The sequence below is a fragment of the Eriocheir sinensis genome, chromosome 22 (genome assembly GCF_024679095.1).
Source record: "Eriocheir sinensis breed Jianghai 21 chromosome 22, ASM2467909v1, whole genome shotgun sequence".
Taxonomy (NCBI): domain Eukaryota; kingdom Metazoa; phylum Arthropoda; class Malacostraca; order Decapoda; family Varunidae; genus Eriocheir; species Eriocheir sinensis.
Window position 1 is genome coordinate 16,046,658 of NC_066530.1, and position 10,346 is coordinate 16,057,003.

The 10,346-nt window shown below is 52.1% G+C and overlaps 1 long non-coding RNA gene across 10 annotated transcripts; it reads right to left on the reverse strand.

Annotated features, from left to right (window-relative positions):
• Positions 1-396: 396 nt before the first annotated feature.
• On the reverse strand, positions 397-10,320 carry LOC127002163 (uncharacterized). 10 transcript variants are annotated; one of them, XR_007755835.1, is made up of 3 exons: positions 10,230-10,320; positions 7,980-8,303; positions 397-686 (listed from the first exon to the last, which is right to left on the reverse strand). It is a non-coding gene; the product is annotated as an uncharacterized LOC127002163 (long non-coding RNA). The 10 variants fall into 10 exon arrangements; XR_007755837.1 differs by having other exon boundaries at positions 10,261-10,282; XR_007755828.1 differs by lacking the exon at positions 10,230-10,320 and adding an exon at positions 9,920-10,105.
• Positions 10,321-10,346: the final 26 nt, after the last annotated feature.

Here is a 10,346-nt window from a genome sequence, read left to right on the forward strand (position 1 = left end):
GACTGCGAATTTCCTATATAAAGACACCACCAAGATTCAGGAGTGGAGCAAAAAGTGGCTGTTAAAATTCAATGAAGATAAATGTGAAGTCCTGCAGCTTGGGAGGGGAAATCCGGCATACCAATACCACATGGGAAACACTCAATTATCCACCACAGAGGCAGAGAAAGACCTAGGAGCATCTGTTACCAGGCTACAAGTGAAGGCAAAATCCGTGCTAATCGCAGCGGACAGGTTAAGATAAGCTCCTAGTTATGTGTCAAGATAAAGATACATTGATGTGAGGAGGAAGTGACCGAAGGCAAGCATCCATGTCTATTTAATATGTTAGTCCCATTACCAATCCTTCCCCTATCCACCAGTCCCATTACCAACCCTTCCCCTATCCACCAGTCCCATTACCAACTCTTCCCCTATCCACCAGTTCCATTACCAATCCTTCCCCTATCCACCAGTCCCATTACCAATCCTTCCCCTATCCACCAGTCCCATTACCAACCCTTCCCCTATCCACCAGTCCCATTACCAACCCTTCCCCTATCCACCAGTCCCATTACCAACCCTTCCCCTATCCACCAGTCCCATTACCAACCCTTCCCCTATCCACCAGTCCCATTACCAACCCTTCCCCAATCCACCAGTCCCATTACCAACCCTTCCCCTATCCACCAGTCCCATTACCAATCCTTCCCCTATCCACCTGTCCCATTACCAATCCTTCCCCTATCCACCAGTCCCATTACCAACCCTTCACCTATCCACCAGTCCCATTACCAATCCTTCCCCTTTCCACCTGTCCCATTACCAACCCTTCCCCTATCCACCAGTCCCATTACAAATCCTTCACCGAGCCACCAGTCGCATTACAAACCCTTCCCTAATCCACCAGTCCCATTACCAATCCTTCCCCTATCCACCAGTCCCATTACCAATCCTTCCCTTATCCACCAGTCCCATTACCAATCCTTCCCCTATCCACCAGTCCCATTACCAAACCTTCCCCTATCCACCAGTCCCATTACCAATCCTTCCCCTATCCACCAGTCCCATTACTAACCCTTCTCCTATCCACCAGTCCCATTACTAATCCTTCCTCTATCCACCAGTCCCATTACCAATCCTTCCCCTATCCACCAGTCCCATTACCAACCCTTTCCCTATCCACATGTCCCATTACCAACCCTTCCCTATCCACCAGTCCCATTACCAATCCTTCCCCTATCCACCAGTCCCATTACCAACCCTTCCCCTATCCACCAGTCCCATTACCAATCCTTCCCCTATCCACCAGTCCCATTACCATTCCCCTATCCACCAGTCCCATTACCAACCCTTCCCTATCCACCAGTCCCATTACCAACCTTCCCTATCCACCAGTCCCATTACCAACCCTTCCCATATCCACCAGTCCCATTACCAGTCCTTCCCCTATCCACCAGTCCCATTACCAACCCTTCCCATATCCACCAGTCCCATTACCAATCCTTCCCATATCCACCAGTCCCATTACCAACCCTTCCCCTATCCACCAGTCCCATTACCAATCCTTCCCCTATCCACCAGTCCCATTACCAATCCTTTCTCTATCCACCAGTCCCATTACCAACCCTTCCCCTATCCACCTGTCCCATTACCAACCCTTCCCATATCCACCAGTCCCATTACCAATCCTTCCCCTATCCACCAGTCCCATTACCAACCCTTCCCCTATCCACCAGTCCCATTACCAACCCTCCCCTATCCACCAGTCCCATTACCAATCCTTCCCCAATCCACCAGTCCCATTACCAATCCTTCCCCATCCACCAGTCCCATTACCAACCTTCCCTATCCACCAGTCCCATTACCAACCCTTCCCTATCCACCAGTCCCATTACCAATCCTTCCCTATCCACCAGTCCCATTACCAACCCTTCCCTATCCACCAGTCCCATTACCAATCCTTCCCTATCCACCAGTCCCATTACCAATCCTTCCCCATCCACCAGTCCCATTACCATCCTTCCCTATCCACCAGTCCCATTACCAATCCTTCCCTATCCACCAGTCCCATTACCAATCCTTCCCCATCCACCAGTCCCATTACCAATCCTTCCCTATCCACCAGTCCCATTACCAATCCTTCCCTATCCACCAGTCCCATTACCAACCCTTCCCCATCCACCAGTCCCATTACCAACCCTTCCCTATCCACCAATCCCATTACCAATCCTTCCCTATCCACCAGTCCCATTACCAACCCTTCCCCATCCACCAGTCCCATTACCAACCCTTCCCTATCCACCAGTCCCATTACCAATCCTTCCCTATCCACCTGTCCCATTACCAACCCTTCCCTATCCACCAGTCCCATTACCAACCCTTCCCTATCCACCAGTCCCATTACCAATCCTTCCCTATCCACCAGTCCCATTACCAACCCTTCCCTATCCACCAGTCCCATTACCAATCCTTCCCTATCCACCAGTCCCATTACCAACCCTTCCCCTATCCACCAGTCCCATTACCAATCCTTCCCTATCCACCAGTCCCATTACCAATCCTTCCCTATCCACCAGTCCCATTACCAACCCTTCCCTATCCACCAGTCCCATTACCAACCCTTCCCTATCCACCAGTCCCATTACCAATCCTTCCCTATCCACCTGTCCCATTACCAACCCTTCCCTATCCACCAGTCCCATTACCAACGCTTTCCCTATCCACCAGTCCCATTACCAATCCTTCCCTATCCACCTGTCCCATTACCAACCCTTCCCTATCCACCAGTCCCATTACCAACCCTTCCCTATCCACCAGTCCCATTACCAACCCTTCCCATATACTCCCGTCCCATTACCAACCCTTCCCATATCCACCTGTCCCATTACCAACCCTTCCCGTATCCACCAGTCCCATTACCAATCCTTCCCTATCCATTTGTCCCATTACCAACCCTTTCCCCATCTACCAGTCCCATTACCAATCCTTCCCCTATCTACCAGTCCCATTACCAAACCTTCCCCTATCCACCAGTCCCATTACCAAACCTTCCCTATCCACCAGTCCCATTACCAACCCTTCCCTATCCACCAGTCCCATTACCAACCCTTCCCTATCCACCAGTCCCATTACCAACCCTTCCCTATCCACCAGTCCCATTACCAACCCTTCCCTATCCACCAGTCCCATTACCAACCCTTCCCTATCCACCAGTCCCATTACCAACCCTTTCCCTATCCACCAGTCCCATTACCAACCCTTCCCCTATCCACCAGTCCCATTACCAACCCTTCCCTATCCACCAGTCCCATTACCAACCCTTCCCTATCCACCAGTCCCATTACCAACCCTTCCCTATCCACCAGTCCCATTACCAACCCTTCCCTATCCACCAGTCCCATTACCAATCCTTCCCTATCCACCAGTACCATTACCAACCCTTCCACTTTCCACTTGTCCCATTACCAACCCTTACCCTATCCACCAGTCCCATTACCAACCCTTCCCCTATCCACCAGTCCCATTACCAACCTTCCCTATCCACCTGTCCCATTACCAACCTTCTCCTATCCACCAGTCCCATTACCAATCCTTCCCCTATCCACCTGTCCCATTACCAAGCCTTCCACTATCCACCAGTCCCATTACCAATCCTTCCCCTATCCACCAGTCCCATTACCAATCCTTCCCCTATCCACCAGTCCCATTACCAATCCTTCCCCTATCCACCAGTCCCATTACCAATCCTTCCCTATCCACCAGTCCCATTACCAATCTTTCCACTATCCACCTGTCCCATTACCAACCTTCCCTATCCACCAGTCCCATTACCAACCCTTCCCTATCCACCAGTCCCATTACCAACCCTTCCCTATCCACCAGTCCCATTACCAATCCTTCCCCTATCCACCAGTCCCATTACCAACCCTTCCCTATCCACCTGTCCCATTACCAACCCTTCCCCTATCCACCAGTCCCATTACCAATCCTTCCCCTATCCACCAGTCCCATTACCAATCCTTCCCTTATCCACCTGTCCCATTACCAACCCTTCCCCTATCCACCAGTCCCATTACCAACCCTTCCCCTATCCACCTGTCCCATTACCAACCCTTCCTCTATCCACCAGTCCCATTACCAACCCTTCCCTATCCACCAGTCCCATTACCAACCCTTCCCTATCCACCAGTCCCATTACCAACCCTTCCCTATCCACCTGTCCCATTACCAATCCTTCCCTATCCACCAGTCCCATTACCAACCCTTCCCTATCCACCTGTCCCATTACCAACCCTTCCCTATCCACCAGTCCCATTACCAACCCTTCCCTATCCACCTGTCCCATTACCAATCCTTCCCTATCCACCAGTCCCATTACCAACCTTCCCTATCCACCAGTCCCATTACCAATCCTTCCCCTATCCACCAGTCCCATTACCAACCCTTCCCCTATCCACCAGTCCCATTACCAACCCTTCCCATATCCACCAGTACCATTACAAACACTTCCCCTATCCACCAGTCCCAGTACCAATCCTTCCCTATCCACCTGTCCCATTACCAACCCTTCCCTATCCACGCGTCCCATTACCAACCATTGCCCTATCCACCAGTCCCATTACCAACCCTTCCCCTATCCACCAGTCCCATTACCAACCCTTCCCCTATCCACCAGTCCCATTACCAACCCTTCGCTATCCACCAGTCCCATTACCAACCCTTCCCCTATCCACCTGTCCCATTACCAACCTCTCCCCTATCCACCAGTCCCATTACCAACCCTTCCCCTATCCAACAGTCCCATTACCAAACCTTCCCTATCCACCAGTCCCATTACCAATCCTTCCCTATCCACCAGTCCCATTACCAACCCTTCCCTATCCACCAGTCCCATTACCAATCCTTCCCTATCCACCAGTCCCATTACCAACCCTTCCCTATCCACCTGTCCCATTACCAACCCTTCCCTATCCACCAGTCCCATTACCAACCCTTCCCTATCCACCAGTCCCATTACCAACCCTTCCCTATCCACCAGTCCCATTACCAACCCTTCCCTATCCACCAGTCCCATTACCAACCCTTCCCTATCCACCAGTCCCATTACCAACCCTTCCCTATCCACCAGTCCCATTACCAACCTTCCCCTATCCACCAGTCCCATTACCAACCCTTCCCTATCCACCAGTCCCATTACCAACCCTTCCCTATCCACCAGTCCCATTACCAACCCTTCCCTATCCACCAGTCCCATTACCAACCTTCCCCTATCCACCAGTCCCATTACCAATCCTTCCCTATCCACCAGTCCCATTACCAACCCTTCCCTATCCACCAGTCCCATTACCAACCCTTCCCTATCCACCAGTCCCATTACCAACCCTTCCCTATCCACCAGTCCCATTACCAACCCTTCCCTATCCACCAGTCCCATTACCAATCCTTCCCTATCCACCAGTCCCATTACCAACCCTTCCCTATCCACCAGTCCCATTACCAATCCTTCCCCTATCGACCAGTCCCATTACCAACCCTTCCGCTATCCACCAGTCCCATTACCAAGCCTTCACCTATCCACAAGTCCCATTACCAAGCCGTCCCCTATCCACCAGTCCCATTACCAACCCTTACCCTATACGCCAGTCCCATTACCAACCTTCCCTATCCACCAGTCCCATTACCAATCCTTCCCTATCCACCAGTCCCATTACCAACCCTTCCCTATCCACCAGTCCCATTACCAACCCTTCCCTATCCACCAGTCCCATTACTAATCCTTCCGCTATCCACCTTTCCCATTACCAATCCTTCCCCTATCCACCAGTTCCATTACCAATACTTCCCTTATCCATCAGTCCCATTACCAACCCTTCCCCTATCCACCAGTCCCATTACCAATCCTTCCCCTATCCACCAGTCCCATTACCAACCCTTCCCTTATCCACCAGTCCCATTACCAACCCTTCCCCTATCCACCAGTCCCATTACCAATCCTTCCCCAATCCACCAGTCCCATTACCAACCCTTCCCCTATCCACCAGTCCCATTACCAATCCTTCCACTATCCACCAGTCCCATTACCAACCCTTTCCCTATCCACCAGTCCCATTACCGACCCTTCCCCATCCACCAGTCCCATTACCAACCCTTCCCTATCCACCAGTCCCATTACCAATCCTTCCCCATCCACCAGTCCCATTACCAACCTTCCCTATCCACCAGTCCCATTACCAACCCTTCCCTATCCACCAGTCCCATTACCAACCCTTCCCCATCCACCAGTCCCATTACCAACCCTTCCCTATCCACCAGTCCCATTACCAACCTTCCCTATCCACCAGTCCCATTACCAATCCTTCCCTATCCACCAGTCCCATTACCAACCCTTCCCTATCCACCAGTCCCATTACCAACCCCTTCCCTATCCACCAGTCCCATTACCAACCCTTCCCTATCCACCAGTCCCATTACCAACCCTTCCCCTATCCACCAATCCCATTACCAACCTTCCCTATCCACCAGTCCCATTACCAATCCTTCCCTATCCACCAGTCCCATTACCAACCCTTCCCTATCCACCAGTCCCATTACCAACCCTTCCCTATCCACCAGTCCCATTACCAACCCTTCCCTATCCACCAGTCCCATTACCAATCCTTCCCTATCCACCAGTCCCATTACCAACCCTTCCCCTATCCACCAGTCCCATTACCAACCCTTCCCTATCCACCAGTCCCATTACCAACCCTTCCCTATCCACCAGTCCCATTACCAACCCTTCCCTATCCACCAGTCCCATTACCAACCCTTCCCTATCCACCAGTCCCATTACCAACCCTTCCCTATCCACCAGTCCCATTACCAACCCTTCCCTATCCACCAGTCCCATTACCAACCCTTCCCCTATCCACCAGTCCCATTACCAACCCTTCCCTATCCACCAGTCCCATTACCAACCCTTCCCTATCCACCAGTCCCATTACCAACCCTTCCCTATCCACCAGTCCCATTACCAACCCTTCCCTATCCACCAGTCCCATTACCAACCCTTCCCTATCCACCAGTCCCATTACCAACCCTTCCCTATCCACCAGTCCCATTACCAACCCTTCCCTATCCACCAGTCCCATTACCACCCTTCCCTATCCACCAGTCCCATTACCAACCCTTCCCTATCCACCAGTCCCATTACCAACCCTTCCCCTTCCCCATCCACCAGTCCCATTACCAACCCTTCCCTATCCACCAGTCCCATTACCAACCCTTCCCTATCCACTTGTCCCAGTCCCATTACCCTTCCCCTATCCACCATTCCCATTACCAACCCTTCCCCTATCCACCAGTCCCATTACCAACCCGTTCCCTATCCACCAGTCCCATTACCAACCCTTCCCCTATCCACCAGTCCCATTACCAACCCTTCCCCTATCCACCAGTCCCATTACCAACCCGTCCCCTATCCACCAGTCCCATTACCAACCCTTCCCTATCCACCAGTCCCATTACCAACCCTTCCCTATCCACCAGTCCCATTACCAACCCTTCCCTATCCACCAGTCCCATTACCAACCCTTCCCTATCCACCAGTCCCATTACCAACCCTTCCCTATCCACCAGTCCCATTACCAGCCTTCCCTATCCACCAGTCCCATTACCAACCCTTCCCTATCCACCAGTCCCATTACCAACCCTTCCCTATCCACCAGTCCCATTACCAACCTTTCCCTATACACCAGTCCCATTACCAACCCTTCCCCTATCCACCAGTCCCATTACCAACCCTTCCCTATCCACCAGTCCCATTACCAACCCTTACCCTATCCACCAGTCCCATTACCAACCCTTACCCTATCCACCAGTCCCATTACCAACCCTTCCCCTATCCACCAGTCCCATTACCAACCCTTCCCCTATCCACCAGTCCCATTACCAACCCTTCCCATATCCACCAGTCCCATTACCAATCCTTCCCCTATCCACCAGTCCCATTACCAAACCTTCCCCTATCCACCAGTCCCATTACCAACCCTTCCCCTATCCACCAGTCCCATTACCAACCCTTCCCCTATCCACCTGTCCCATTACCAACCCTTCCCCTATCCACCAGTCCCATTACCAACCCTTCCCCTATCCACCTGTCCCATTACCAACCCTTCCCCTATCCACCTGTCCCATTACCAACCCTTCCCCTATCCACCTGTCCCATTACCAACCCTTCCCCTATCCACCTGTCCCATTACCAACCCTTCCCCTATCCACCTGTCCCATTACCAACCCTTCCCCTATCCACCAGTCCCATTACCAACCCTTCCCCTATCCACCTGTCCCATTACCAATCCTTCCCCTTTCCACCAGTCCCATTACCAACCTTTCCCCTATCCACCAGTCCCATTACCAATCCTTCCGCTATCCACCAGTCCCATTACCAACCCGTCCCCTATCCACCAGTCCCATTACCAACCCTTCCCCTATCCACCAGTCCCATTACCAATCCTTCCCCTATCCACCAGTCCCATTACCAACCCTTCCCCTATCCACCAGTCCCATTACCAATCCTTCCCCTATCCACCAGTCCCATTACCAATCCTTCCGCTATCCACCAGTCCCATTACCAACCCTTCCCCTATCCACCTGTCCCATTACCAACCCTTCTCCTATCCACCAGTCCCATTACCAATCCTTCCCCTATCCACCAGTCCCATTACCAACCCTTCCCCTATCCACCTGTCCCATTACCAACCCTTCCCCTATCCACCAGTCCCATTACCAACCCTTCCCTTATCAACCAGTCCCATTACCAACCCTTCCCTATCCACCAGTCCCATTACCAACCCTTCCCCATCCACCTGTCCCATTACCAACCCTTCCCTATCCACCAGTCCCAGTCCCATTACCAATCCTTCCCTATCCTCCCGTCCCATTACCATTCCGTTCCCTATCCACCAGTCCCATTACCAACCCTTCACCTATCCACCGTTCCCATTAACAACCCTTCCCGTATCCACCAGTCCCATTACCAACCCTTCCCTATCCACCAGTCCCATTACCAATCCTTCCCCTATCCACCAGTCCCATTACCAACCCTTCCCTATCCACCAGTCCCATTACCAACCCTTCCCTATCCACCAGTCCATTACCAGCCTTCCCTATCCACCAGTCCCATTACCAATCCTTCCCTATCCACCAGTCCCATTACCAACCCTTCCCTATCCACCAGTCCCATTACCAACCCTTCCCTATCCACCAGTCCCATTACCAATCCTTCCCTATCCACCAGTCCCATTACCAACCCTTCCCTATCCACCAGTCCCATTACCAATCCTTCCCTATCCACCAGTCCCATTACCAATCCTTCCCTATCCACCAGTCCCATTACCAACCCTTCCCTATCCACCAGTCCCATTACCAACCCTTCCCTATCCACCAGTCCCATTACCAATCCTTCCCTATCCACCAGTCCCATTACCAATCCTTCCCTATCCACCAGTCCCATTACCAACCCTTCCCTATCCACCAGTCCCATTACCAACCTTCCCTATCCACCAGTCCCATTACCCTTCCCTATCCACCAGTCCCATTACCAACCCTTCCCTATCCACCAGTCCCATTACCAATCCTTCCCCTATCCACCAGTCCCATTACCAACCCTTCCCTATCCACCAGTCCCATTACCAATCCTTCCCGTATCCACCAGTCCCCTTACCAACCCTTCCCTATCCACCAGTCCCATTACCAACCCTTCCCTATCAACCAGTCCCATTACAATTCATTCCCATATCCACCAGTCCCATTACCAATCCTTCCCCTATCCACCAGTCCCATTACCAGTCCTTCCCTTATCCACCAGTCCCATTACCAACCCTTCTCCTATCCACCAGTCCCATTACCAATCCTTCCGCTATCCACAAGTCCCATTACCAACCCTTCCCCTATCCACCTGTCCCATTACCAACCCTTCCCCTATCCACCAGTCCCATTACCAAACCTTCCCCTATCCACCAGTCCCATTACCAATCCTTCCCCTATCCACCAGTCCCATTACCAATCCTTCCCCTATCCACCAGTCCCATTACCAACCCTTCCCCTATCCACCAGTCCCATTACCAACCCTTCCTATATCCACCAGTCCCATTACCAATCCTTCCCCTATCCACCAGTCCCATTACCAATCCTTCCCCTATCCACCAGTCCCATTACCAACCCTTCCTCTATCCACCAGTCCCATTACCAACCCTTCCCCTATTTACCAGTCCCATTACCAACCCTTCCCCTATCCACCAGTCCCATTACCAACCCTTCCCCTATCCACCAGTCCCATTACCAACCCTTCCCCTATCCATATCTCTTTAACATATTAGCTTAGA